Here is a 13,044-nt window from a genome sequence, read left to right on the forward strand (position 1 = left end):
TTCTAATTCACTCAATCAGTAGGTAGCTTTTACATGTGCTTTACAAAGAACAGTGTGTGACCCGGTTAAAGGGAACCTGTCACCATTAGAGATTTGCCGAATTTCACGAAAAAATTTGCTTTGTGATTAATTTCTTCGTCACGAAGCGCCTTTTTTTTGTAAGTAGCGGGTGCAATGACAGGGAGCTGCGATAGCGCCGCCCCCGTCATTGTACCCCTCAGATGCCACGTTCATACATGATCGCGCCATCTGAGTGTAAAATTGACAATAAAAAAAAAAATTAAACTTACCGCCTCCATTGCTCGCGACGGCCGGCCGCTGCCATCTTGCTTGAAGATCTCTGCCGAAATCCTGTGCGGCATGAGATTACGTCATCATGCAGGCTGGCTTGGTGACACATGACGTCCGGGCCGCGGCTCCGCAAAAAAATAGAACTTGTCCTATTCTTGTCCGCAATTGCGGACAAGAATAGGCAGTACTATGGGGGGTGCCGGCCGGATGTATTGCGGATCCGCAATACACCACGGATGTGTGACTGGACCCTAAGGGTGGTGTCACTTTCAATGACAGAAGTGGGATGGAATGGAAGGAGACCTATAAAGGAGGGATTTCTACTTCTCCTTCCCGCTGAATCCACTTCTGGCTTTGACTCAGAAAGCTGCATCAAAAACGGACACAAAATGCTGTGTGTGACGTCATCCTTAATAGCATTTCATGTTCCTCTAATAGAGGAGCTTACATGTCATTGATATTAAATAGTCTCAACTCTGAAGTGTAAAGTGATTTGAGGCTGCATGTTTCACTTAATGTCACTGCTGTGTAAACATATCACGAGCTGCACCAGATATACTACGCATTGTATAACCATTACTGCCATCTGATCTGTATCTGCTGTAACTTCAATTGGAGCCTTTCTACAAAGTCCTCAAATGAACTAGTGACATACTAAGTTCCCGTCAGTGTGTCTTTAAAAAAAATATAACAATAAATAAACCAAGGATTTAAAAAATCGAACAATTTGCCAGTGAATACTAATCAATCTTCTTTACAAATGTCTTTGCATGCACTTCTGGTTCTCTTAAAGGTCCCAACGCATATCTGTTTGTCAGACTGCTAATACATATACGGTATACATGAGGCCAGAACGCACAGATGTTTCTCATGCATGGCTATGTGGATCGTTCCAAACTCAAATTACACTGTTCTTAATAACAAACATCCAGCTGCTGGATCTCATTGTAAGATAAAAGACCAAATAATCCCTTCAATTTGTTTATGTTTTTTTTTTTTTTTAAAGAGGATTATTCTGGGGTCCTATCAGCACTCATACTGGGCAAATGTCAATAATCCGTAGAAACAGAAGTAGGCGTTCCAGCTCTGTAAATCTCTTAGGATCACATTCAAGAAGCTGCAGATCCCACTGAGGCTCATGAAAGACTATCATTAAAGTTGTTGGCAGGGTTCGAGAGGTGGTGGCCATTATCACTAACTAATTAATAAGGCCCCTGAAACAGTTACCGCTCTCTTAAGGCAAATATGTGTGGTTGCCAATGACTTGTCAAAGTGATTGATGCCTTTGAAAGCATATTTAGAACACATTGTAAAGTTAATTTGTAAATGGTAAATGAAACTTGGAAGAGATTTGACTACGTTTGGCTTTGACACGTTGTCTGATGTCATTGTTGGTTCTGTAATTGTTGTCCCTACTTCTTTGCCCCTTTGCTTGTGCTTCTATAAAAATAGGATAATATTAATGTTGGGTGATAAGCACTTCACTGCCAATGGGGCCTTTTTTTTTTATAGTCTTTATTTAAAGCTTTCTTTTTTTTTCTTCAAAAAAGACATGAAAAACCGATTTACAACACGGTTTCAAGACTAGAGTCAACAGCATCACTACATACTCAATATTTGTGTACTTCGTTACATACTCTTATTCAGCAACATTAGAACATATCAGTTTATGGATTGTGATTCAGCTTCATCAACTCCAGAAGTGATGCCCCATCCACTCACACATTCACACACACCACAGCGCTGCAGTTCCTCTTCCTTCAACTAGTTATTGTAAATGGGGCCTTAAATGAAATCAAAACATACCAGAAGTAGTGGTACGTGTTCACATCTGCGTCAACATTTCCTTTATTCTGTTCCGTTAGAGAAACAAAAAAGGGATCGGTAAATGGATTTAATGAGATATAAACAGGACACCTTACCTTTTTTGCTATCCATAATCCATTTACTATAATGTTAAGAAAGCAAAAAGGTCAATTTCATCATGTTATTATTTTTGGCTGCAAGATCTTGCTGATAGGAACTTTACCCCAGTGTCGGACTGGGATGCCTAGGGCCCACCAGTAAAATTCATTCTGGGGGCCCACTGTACAGCGACATGCAAATATTACCTGCCCACACAGAGGCAGGCAGCAATAGGACACTTAAGATGATTGATTATGGTGATTCCTGCAAAAAATTCTGCCTCTGTACCTAAAACTCATCTCACCCACCAGATGTGTCTAAGTTGTTAAATAATCTATCCAGTTTTTTTTAATACAAATAGATGAGAGGCTGAGATGCTGTGCTGGGGACCAAGTTTTTCAGGGGCCCAACAGGGGATTCACCTGTTCCCTTGAGGGCCATTCCGAGCCTAAGCATAAGGGTTTATTCACACGTCCGTAGAATGGGTCCGGATCTGTTCCACAACGTTGCGGAACTAATCCAGACCCATTTATTCTCTATGGGGCCAGAAGTGTGCTGTCCGCATCTGCATTTCCAGAGCGTGGCCCCGATCTTCCGGTCCGCGGCTCCCTAAAAAAAATTTAACATGTCCGCGGACAAGAATAGGCAATTCTATGGGTGTGCCGGCCGGGTGTATTGCGGATCCGCAATACACTATGGACGTGTGAATGGACCCTTAGTGTGAAAAGCACTCATTTAAACAAATGTGGATTAACATGTTTTTGTTTTTCTGTTTCTCTGATGGAACACAATAAAGGAAAGTCAATGCAGATGTGAGCAAGCCCAAAGCTACGTTTAGGTCTCAGCATCTTAGAAAATAAATCTAATGTTATGCACATAAGTTAATGAATTCACTCTTTGCTTTCAGTAGCGCTAAAGATGGTCCTAGAGCCAATGATGATCTTATGTCTATGGGAAAATTCTTGTTTTGAGAACTAGCTAACAAATTGTGTTTCACTTCAGTTCTATCGTTTTCCCATAGGAAAGCGAAAACATAGCATATCCTCACTTCAACCCAGTGAAATGGGCACCTCTCTGAGGGTGTCAGAGAAAAAAATCCAAAGACTTCTAACTATATCCAGCCTTGGAGCTTGACATTAAACAATAGATCATCACTTCTGTCATCCTGTTGTTTCCTTTGTGGGATGAAGGATACAAAGACTTTGAATATGTCTATAGCCCATTGAAGGTTGCACAGTAGACAAGGAAATGAAATTTTCTATATTCTCTGAAGAAAAGATGCCCAACTAGATACTGTTTCTGTGGGGTTTCGCTCTGGTAGATAGGGTAAGCGAGCGCAGTACTAAGGCAAAATACAAGTTCTTAGGCTACTTTCAAACTCGCGCTTGCATCCATTCAGAATGGATCCGTTTGTATTATCTTTTACATTGACAAAACGGATCCGTCTTGAACACCACTGAAAGTCAATGGGGGGCGGATCCGTTTTGCATTGTGTCAATGAAAACGGATCCGTCCCCACTGACTTACGTACATTGTGTGTCAGAACGGATCCGTTTGCCTCCGCATCGTCAGGCGGACACCAAAATGCTGCAAGCAGCGTTTTGGTGTCCGCCTCCAGAGCAGAATGGAGGCGGAACGGAGGCAAACTGATGCAGTCTGAGCGGATCCTTTTCCATTCAGAATGCATTAGGGCAAAACTGATCCGTTTTGGATCGCTTGTGAAAGCCCTGAACGGAACTCACAAACGGAAAGCCAAAACGCCAGTGTGAAAGTAGCCTTAGGCATTAACCCTTACATACTTGCACCAAAGAACAAGATTAGATTTCAAAGAAATTAGAATGTTTTGTGCCTTTTCATTACTAATGTCATACAATTATTGAAATGTTTAATAATTTAATGTTGTTTCAGGTATAATTAAATTAAATACATAATCATTTTTTTGGTATTTTGTAGTAAAGGGTTTACTTTATCAGATACAGCAGCAAAGTCTAACCACACACACAAACAACAAATGAAATAGACCCCTGCGAAACTAGGTAATTCTGCAAGTATAACATAAATATAAAATTATTTTCCTATGCTAAAAATTGCCTGAGTCTGTTCAGTTTCTCTCTGTTCCCCATTTAATATGGAAAAGTTCTAATAAATGAATATTACACCTCCTTAGTTTGACTTTACAATTATGTACTCAATGTAACACACAGGAGACTGTTACAGAGCGGTTAAAGCCTTGCCAATGTAGAAATGCTCTCTATAAGCCTGACCCAGACATGGACAGAATATGTAGAAGAAAGTTCAGGGGATCCGCATATTTTATTGAAAAGCTCAAAAGGTTCCTTTGTGTTCATTACAGACCCCATTTTCACCGACATCTGTTATACCATTTTAACGCTGAGTTAAACATCCACACTGCGGGTCAAGTCATAAAAATATGTGCTCAGACCTATAGCTCCTTAGCACAGATAATACCACTCCTGAGGCAACACTTTCAAAGTCATCACAGGAAATGTATTTAAATGCATTGAAATGGTGTATAGGATAAATCTAATTTGGCGAGATTTATCAAAACAACTGGGAAGAAAAAGTCGGACAGTTGCCCTGAGCAATCAATCAGATTCCATTTCTAATTTTTCAGAGACCCTTTGGAGAATGAAAGCTGAAGCCTCTTTTGTTGATAAGGGGTATCATGCATTAACAACAGAAATGCATGAATAAAGATACATTAAAATAAAGAAATAAAATATTTTAGGGTACTTTCACACTAGCGTTTTTCTTTTCCGGCATAGAGTTCCTAGGGGCTCTATACCGAAAAAAAGAACTGATCAGGCATATCCCCATGCATTCTGAATGGAGAGAAATCTGTTCTGGATGCATCAGGATGTCTTCAGTTCAGTTTTTTGGACTGATCAGGACAAAGATTAAACCGCAGAATTCTACGGTTTTATCTCCGGCCCAAAAAACTGAAGACTTGCCTGAATGCCGGATGCGGCATTTTTTTCCATAGGAATGTATTAGTGCCGGAATGCTCGATCCGTCCTTCCGGTCTGCGCGTGAAAATATGAAAAAAAATCTAAACGGATAAGTTTGTCCGGATGACAAACGGACAGATGGATCCGCTCTTGCTATGCATTAGTAAGATGGATCAGGATCCTGATCAGTCTTAAAATGCAATCAGTTGGCATACGTTTTGCCGGATTCCTCTGCCATAAGTGTGAAAGTAGCCTTAGTCAAAACTATCAGGTTATATCAACTTTATACTGTTTACTAATTTGTTATAGGGTATCCAAATTAAGACAAGATTATAGGAATGGCCTGAAGTTCGTTTTTCCACACTCCTTTAACCCCTTTAAGGACTTGGCTCATTTTAGACACAGAGAAATTCTTTTTTTTCCTTTCAAGTACATAAAATGTTGTATTTATATTAATTTTTTAAATGTTGTATTTATATTAATTTTTAAAAACCCAGACATTGTGTCTGGGTTAACAATTAAATGAACAATATAATTAGGATAGGCCATCAGTATCAAAGTCCCAGAAACCTCCTTTAAAGAGGACCTCTAACCTCTACTGACATGTCCGTTTTAGTAACTACTTCCCTGTTTAATAACAATCCTGGAGCATCTATTCTTATGATTCTAAGAATGTATAAATTAATTACAAGCAGTTTGCAATGAAGGTCCACATGTGTATTACCAGTTGGAGGTGTGTCCCTGTACAGTCTGACAATGGCAGCACTGATTGAATAGTATCAGACTGTGCAGGAACACCCCCCCCCCCCCCCCCAACTGATAACACGCACATCTAAACCTTCACTGTAAACTGCAAGTTATTAATTTATCATTTCTAGCAGGAATACTTAAGGAAAGGCACCACATACAGTCCTAAGAATAGATGCTCCAAAATTATTTCAAGGGGAATGCAAATAGTTGCTAAACAGACATGTCAGGAGAGGTTACATGTCCTCTTTAAGTAATCTAACAGGAGAAAGCCCAAGTAGGGGATTTCTCTCTATTAGTGAGTTTGTCAGCCAAAGGTAGAAGAGACTGGGGACTACAGAAGGGAAAATTAGTTCAGGAATGAAGTTGGGCTAATACATAAGAGCTAGAGCTACATAAGAGCTAGGGAAGACAGCAGCATCCTGTACACACTCGCTTCTCTGCCTTTTGGCTAAGATCAAGTGTAGTATCTGTTCTTATCCGTCCGGTAGAGTTTACTCCCGGGATGTAGAGCAGAGAACCACTGTGTAGTACCTGTCCTTCAGTGAAGCTGCACTGTACTCCATCTATGGGGAGGAGTGGTTACCCAACCCATAAATGTTGAGCGGGATAGAGAACCATGGATCGAAGCCATGAGGCTGGGTTGTGTTGAAAGCCCAAAGTGCATAGTGCCCCAGGAGCGGTGACCCTGGGGTGCCTGAACTCACTGGGATCCTCCCTGGCCCATAGAGTGATGGCACATTTGCACAAGCCTTTTCTTTCTCACATTTTTAGCACACACACCTCTATTCGCTCGGCTTCGGCCCTGAAAATATGAGGAATTTTTATAATTCCGGTCGAATGTCCGGGCCGTAATGGCAAACATTCATTTTATTTATTTTTTGTGTTCGCTGTGTGCACTTTTACACGTTTGTAGTGTCCACTAGGATTTTCAGGGTTGCGGCGCCCTTACGTGTACCCCCTCCCCTGAGGTCTAGGGGGGGTGTGTGACTATATTGGTTCCTCACCCCCCTGCTAAACCACTTGTGCTCTCCCTCCAGGGAGAGTCCAGACCTTTGTTGAAGCTCCTGGCTGATGCTCTAAGTGGCAGCCGAGGTGACAGCCAGGAGCATAGACGGGCATACCCTCGGCTTAGGCTGAGGGTTGTCATTTGTCCCTGTCCCTTGCAGGAGCCATAGGCCCGGAGGGATAGGGACTGGTTTGTGGGGGGCCGTTCTCTTATGGAGAGGGCCTGCGATAGACCGCAACCTAATGCACGTTTTTGTGTGTCACGCTGCACGATTTTGTTGCACGGGGTGAAGAAAGCACGTACTTTGGGCTTTCATAAAAATAAAAATTAATCCTGTACACACAAAACCCATATCTATCATATATTACTGGCGAGGAGAATGCGACTAGGAGAAGGTTGCAAGTTGAATAACAATGGGTCTGAAAATGAATGAAGAAATGGAGATTGAAGTCTGATATTTGGTGAAACTTTTTAAACTCTAAACAGTAACTGTAAAACTAATGTTTCCTTGTTAAAGGTGTCTATAGCATTTACAAGGTATCCTAGTTAAAAGGAATCCTAACTGACATTGTGAACACCGATAAAGAGGATCAAACTTCTTTGTTTTGATTTTAAGTACTTGAATGATGGGAATTTGAAAGAATAATCTCCTCCCTACTGCAAATTTGGAATAGAAATTTAGCTCTATAAAATTGAATGTTTCAGTTCTATTTTTGCCCTAATGCATATTATAGATACAATGCCTATCCAGCTACGTATATTTTTACTGTACCAGTCACTATGGCTTAACTATGCAAATCTAACATTTAATTGGATATTATGAGATTATTATGCTATTATTAGACTGTTATAATCCAAGCATTTTGTGAAACATCTTGCTAACACAATATATTAAATCATTACAAGCTCCGATCCCTGTATCAAAATTTACAATGTGGCAATGTAGGATTTACAGGTGAAAAATTTTAATATCGTGAAAAGTTAATTTATTTCAGTAATGCAACTGCGAGATATTTCAAGCCTTTATTTGTTATAATTTGGATGATTATGGCTTACAGCTTATGAAACCCCAAAGTCACAATTTTGAGGTACCCTTTGCTCAGGGGGTATGGATTAATTAGCTGACTAGAGTGTGACATTTTGAGCCTAGAATATTGAATGTTTTCACAAAATTCTAATTTTAAGCTGCATTAATGCAATTCCTTTTAATTTGCATTACTGAAATAATTGGACTTTTGCACGATATTCTAATTTTTCGAGTTTCACCTGTATATTATAACATGCTCCTCCATTTGGGGGAGCCCTTGGTCTGTTTTTTCCCCTCACCCCTTTGCTATTGTTAAAGAGCAAGTAAAGAGGGCCATCCCTGTTCAAGTTCCCTAAATCACTCGGGAAAAGCTAAGCTAACTTTTGCATTATTTTTACTGACATTTTTATAAAAATATGTGTGCATTTCAGTTGTATTTGTAGCTGCTGTACTCAGAAATTTATTTTATTAGGACCTGTAGTTATTTGTGTGCAAAAGAACTAGAACGTTTTTCATAATAAAAGGATCAATAAGAATTCTTTCGCACTTTTAATACTTAATAATGTATCATTTCTGACTGACAATTTCTGTCCTGTTTTCACAAGGAATATCAGTTTCAAATTATTTCAGCACTGTGTGAAATTATCACATATTTCTGGATAAGTGCTTAAGGCTCATACAAAATGCATGAGAATTATGTGACATCGTAATCACCGGTTCTGTTATTCACACTACAAATATCAAAGTCAAATATCCGCTTCCTTCCTGACGTTCACAGTAGTTGGACACAATAAAAGGAATCCTTTTCTGGCAACCTCAGCGCTCTGTACGTCTACATTTCTGAAAACATTTTGCATATGTAACCTTACGACTTTTACATGGTAAGGCTTAGGCTCTCTTTGCATCTGTTTTATAGCCTTCGTTTAAAAGCCACAATGATGTGATGGATCCTTCACATGATGGAAACCACTGGGACTCGATGGACCCTTATGACTTATAATGGGGACTGTCAAATTCTCTCATGGTGTCTGTGGGTTTTACTGGAAAAAATAGCACTGTATGCTGCACAGTATTTGTGAGTATTTGTGACAGGACTCCTAAAGCCTCATTCACACATCAGTGTTTCACGGACGTGTGCTGTATGTGTTCTCCACGGAAAGCACACGTCCCCATTAGTGTTGATCGAGCACCAAAGTGCTCGGGTGCTTGATTAGAACACTTTGGGATGCTCGGGTGCTTTGTAATAAGTAAATGGGAGAACCCGAAAATTAAACCAGGCACCCCCTGCTCTGAAGAGGGGAGGGTGCCTGGTTCATAGGAAAATGTCAGAAATTGATGGAAACAGCACTGAAATGGTTCGGGAACAGCATGGGGAGGATGTCTGGATGCATCTTGTACTCCCAGGTCGCTGCTGGAAACGATGTTGTCCGAGTAGTACGACTCTTTTACAGACTGACAATAATCCGCACAAAACCGAAGATAAAATCGATTTTAGAGGAAAAATTGTTAGGAAACATTCTTTCCTGTATATTTACTTGTATATAAAGTGCAAGTGCTGTCAAAAATTACAAGGAAGAGGCACTCCGATATAGGGTTGCTGCGGGTATCGAAATATTAATACCCAATCATTACGATACCAGGATTTGACATTTATCGATATTAGGCTGCCCTACTGCGCAGCCTAGCATCACAGAACATGGAGCGCACTGCTGTCAGTGTGCTCATGTTCCCTCAGCAGCACAGGGGAGAAAAAGTCACTCTCCCTCCCCCTGTGCCGCCACTGCTGCCAATAAGAAGAGAGACGGGAGGAGGAGGGGCGGGCGCACTGCGCCACCAATGATAGTAGAGGACCTATCATGGGTCCAAACATTGTAAACTAACTATCAGGATATGTAGAGCGGTGCCCAGGGATCTTATTGCACTTATTATTATTCCTGGGCGCCGCTCCGTTCGCCCACTGTGGCCCCCGGTATATTCTCCAGCTCTGTATGCTAATTGCTAGCATCGGACAATGGGGAGGACACTGCTCTTTTTCTCAATGGGAGTTCCTTCTCCCTGGCTGTAGCGCTGTCCAATCAAAGCGTAGAGTGTCACTGCGAAAGGGAGAAAAAAAAACCATCTCCCTGACTGTGACGCTCTGTACTGTGATTGGACAGCGCTACAGCCAGAGAGAAGGAACGCCATTGAAAAAAAGGGCAGTCTCCTCCCCATTGCTCCGATGCAAGCAATTAGCATACAGAGCTGGAGAATATACCGGGGACCACAGTGGGCGAACGGAGCGGCACCCAGGAATAATAGTAAGTTCAGTGAGATCCCTGGGCGCCACTCTACATATCCTGATAGTTAGCTTACAATGTTTGGACCCATGAAAGGTCCTCTTTAACCTTTAATACAGGAGGAGGGTGTCGGCAGCAGAATCACATAGCCGGCACCCTGCCTCTGACAGGGAGCTGCGATCAGCGGCAGTTAACCTCTCAGGTGCGGCCCCTCCCCTTTTTATTGGTGGCAGTGGCAGTTTCTGATCAGAGCCCCAGCAGTGTAATCCTAGGGCTCCGATCGGTTACCATGGCAGCCAGGACACTACTGAAGCCCTGACTAACATGGTAAGCTCCCTGCTGCTGTGTGTACTATGCACAGGGCAGCAAGGAGAGTGTGAGATCCTATTCACCCTAATAGACCTCTATTAGTTTAAAAAAAACACCAAAATATTGAGTATAAATCACCCCCTTTCCCAGTTTTACATATAAAATATATAAACAATAAATAAATAAACATATTACATATCGCCACATCCCAAAAGCCGAAACTATTAAAATATAAAAAAAATCTCCTATGCGGTGAACGCCGGAACAGAAAAAAATGAATAAATGAAAACTGCGTGATTCGCCATTTTTTTAAATGCGGGATGCACGTGGCTTTTTTTTTTCCTTTTTTTTTTTTTTTGCGTGGTATCGAATGGTATCGAGTATTGCAATACTTTTTTATGGTATCGAAATAGAATCAAAATTTGGGTATCGCAACAACCCTACTCCGATATAACCTGTATATCACATAAAGGAGAGCCTCATTCACATTGTGGTACAATTGTTCAGGTAGTGGGACTTCTACACTCATAAAGCCTATGCACTAAGTGAAAGGGCTGCCAAAAATTACAAGGAGCCAGCACTCCAATACACCCTTTATTACATATAAAGAAGGGCATCATACATACCCGTGAAAAATTATGATTGATGGCCTGCTGGTGACACTCAAAAACATTAGGAGCAAGGGGCTGCTGGTAACCATCTAAAACATTAGGGGCGAGGGCCTGCTGCCGAGCTGACCCTTTAAAACATTAGGAGCGAGGGCAGCCTAATAAGCATGTTCATATGATGGAGGAGGAGGAGGACGACGAGAAAAGGAAGATTGAACCATATACCCTTTTTTGTGGTGGAAGGGGTGCATGGGAATACAGTGTATTCAATACACTATAAAAGCCACATTTAAAGTGGCTTTCCTCTGGTGGAGTAGAGATGTCAGGGGCAATCCAGGCCTTTTTTATTTTGACCTGTGAGCATTTTCAGTTGACAGGCGGATGCGCATATCAGTTATTATGCCCCCAGCAGCACTAAATACCTGCCCTGACAAAACGCTGGCGGCAGCAGGGCAGGCCAGCACCTCCAAGGCATAGATCGTGCCACGTGTCCAGCTTGGACACCCAATAGTTGTAAGGCACAGAGGGATTACTACGTACTCTGCCGCCAGTGTTGTCAGCTGGAAATTTTTGGAGCAATTTTTCCACAAGAACCTTCTGGTATTGCACCATTTTGCTAGTCCTCTCCACCACAGGAATAAGAGATGAGAAGTTCTCTTTACAGCGGGGGTCGAGAAGGGTGAACAACCAGTAATCGGTGTTGGCCAAAATGCGTATAAAGCAAGGGTCACTGGAAAGGAAGCATAACCTAAAGTCAGCCATGTGTGCCAGAGTCCCAACAGACAAGACTTCACTGTCCTCATCAGGAGGATGAATCTCAATCTCCTCATCCTCTTCCTCCTCTTCGGCCCATCCACGCTGAACAGATAGAATAAACCTGCTATGTGTACTACCCTCTGTAGAGGAGGCAACCGTCTACTGCTCCTCCTCCTCATCATCATCCAATTTGCGCTGAGAAGACGAACTGAGGGTCACCCTGGCTATCACCCTTTGTACTGTCTTCCCCCATTTCTACCTCTTCCACGTGCAAAGCGTTTGCCTTCATTGTGAGCAGCAAGCGTTTCAGTAGACACGGAAGTGGGATGGTTACGCTGATAATAGCGGCATCGCCGCTCACCATCTGTGTTCATTCCTCAAAGTTGCGTAAAACCATCCATACCCACTCATCGCTTGTGAAGAGCGGACGCTGACTGGAAAGGTGACGACCATGTTGCAGTTGGTATTCCACTACTGCCCTCTGCTGCTCAAAAAGCCTGGCCAACATGTGGAACGTGGAGTTCCAGCGCGTGCTCACGTCACACAACCGTTGGTGAGCTGGCAATTGCAAGCGCTGCGGCAGCGTTACCAGACTGGCGGCAGCTGTAGATGACTTTCGGAAATGAGAACAGACGCGGCTCACCTTCACCAGTAGCTCAGGCAAATTGGGGTAGGTTTTGAGAAACCGCTGAACCACTAAGCTGAACACGTGGGCTAGGCATGGTATGTGTGTGAGCTTGCCGAGCTCCAAAACCACCACCAAGTTATGGACATTATCAGACACAACTATGCCTGGTTGTAGGTTGAGTGGCAAGAGTCACAGCTCAGTCTGGTCCCTTATACCCTTCCACAGCTCTGCGGCGGTGTGCTGTTGGTCACCTAAGCAAATTAGTTTCAGCACGGCCTGTTGCTATTTCCCCACTGCAGTGCTACACTGTTTCCAGCTACTGACTGATGGCTGACTGGTGCTGCAATATGAGAATTCAGAGGTGGAAGTGGAGGAGGAGAGGGTTGCAGCCACTAATGTAGGTGGTGGTGGAAATCCTGATGGAAGTAGGGCCCGCAATCCTTGGCGTCGGTAGCACCTGTGCCATTCCAGGGGAAGACTTGCTCCCGACCTCCACAACATTCACCCAGTGTGCCGTCA

General features: G+C 42.4%; 1 protein-coding gene and 1 pseudogene across 2 annotated transcripts in view; one reads left to right on the forward strand and one right to left on the reverse strand.

Annotated features, from left to right (window-relative positions):
* Positions 1-13,044, reverse strand: part of BMPER (BMP binding endothelial regulator) — a 253,177-nt gene that overhangs the window by 63,728 nt on the left and 176,405 nt on the right. The gene's annotated exons all lie outside the window — the stretch shown is intronic.
* Positions 6,344-6,437, forward strand: LOC121002929 (annotated as a pseudogene).

Source organism: Bufo bufo, chromosome 5, assembly GCF_905171765.1.
Source record: "Bufo bufo chromosome 5, aBufBuf1.1, whole genome shotgun sequence".
Taxonomy (NCBI): domain Eukaryota; kingdom Metazoa; phylum Chordata; class Amphibia; order Anura; family Bufonidae; genus Bufo; species Bufo bufo.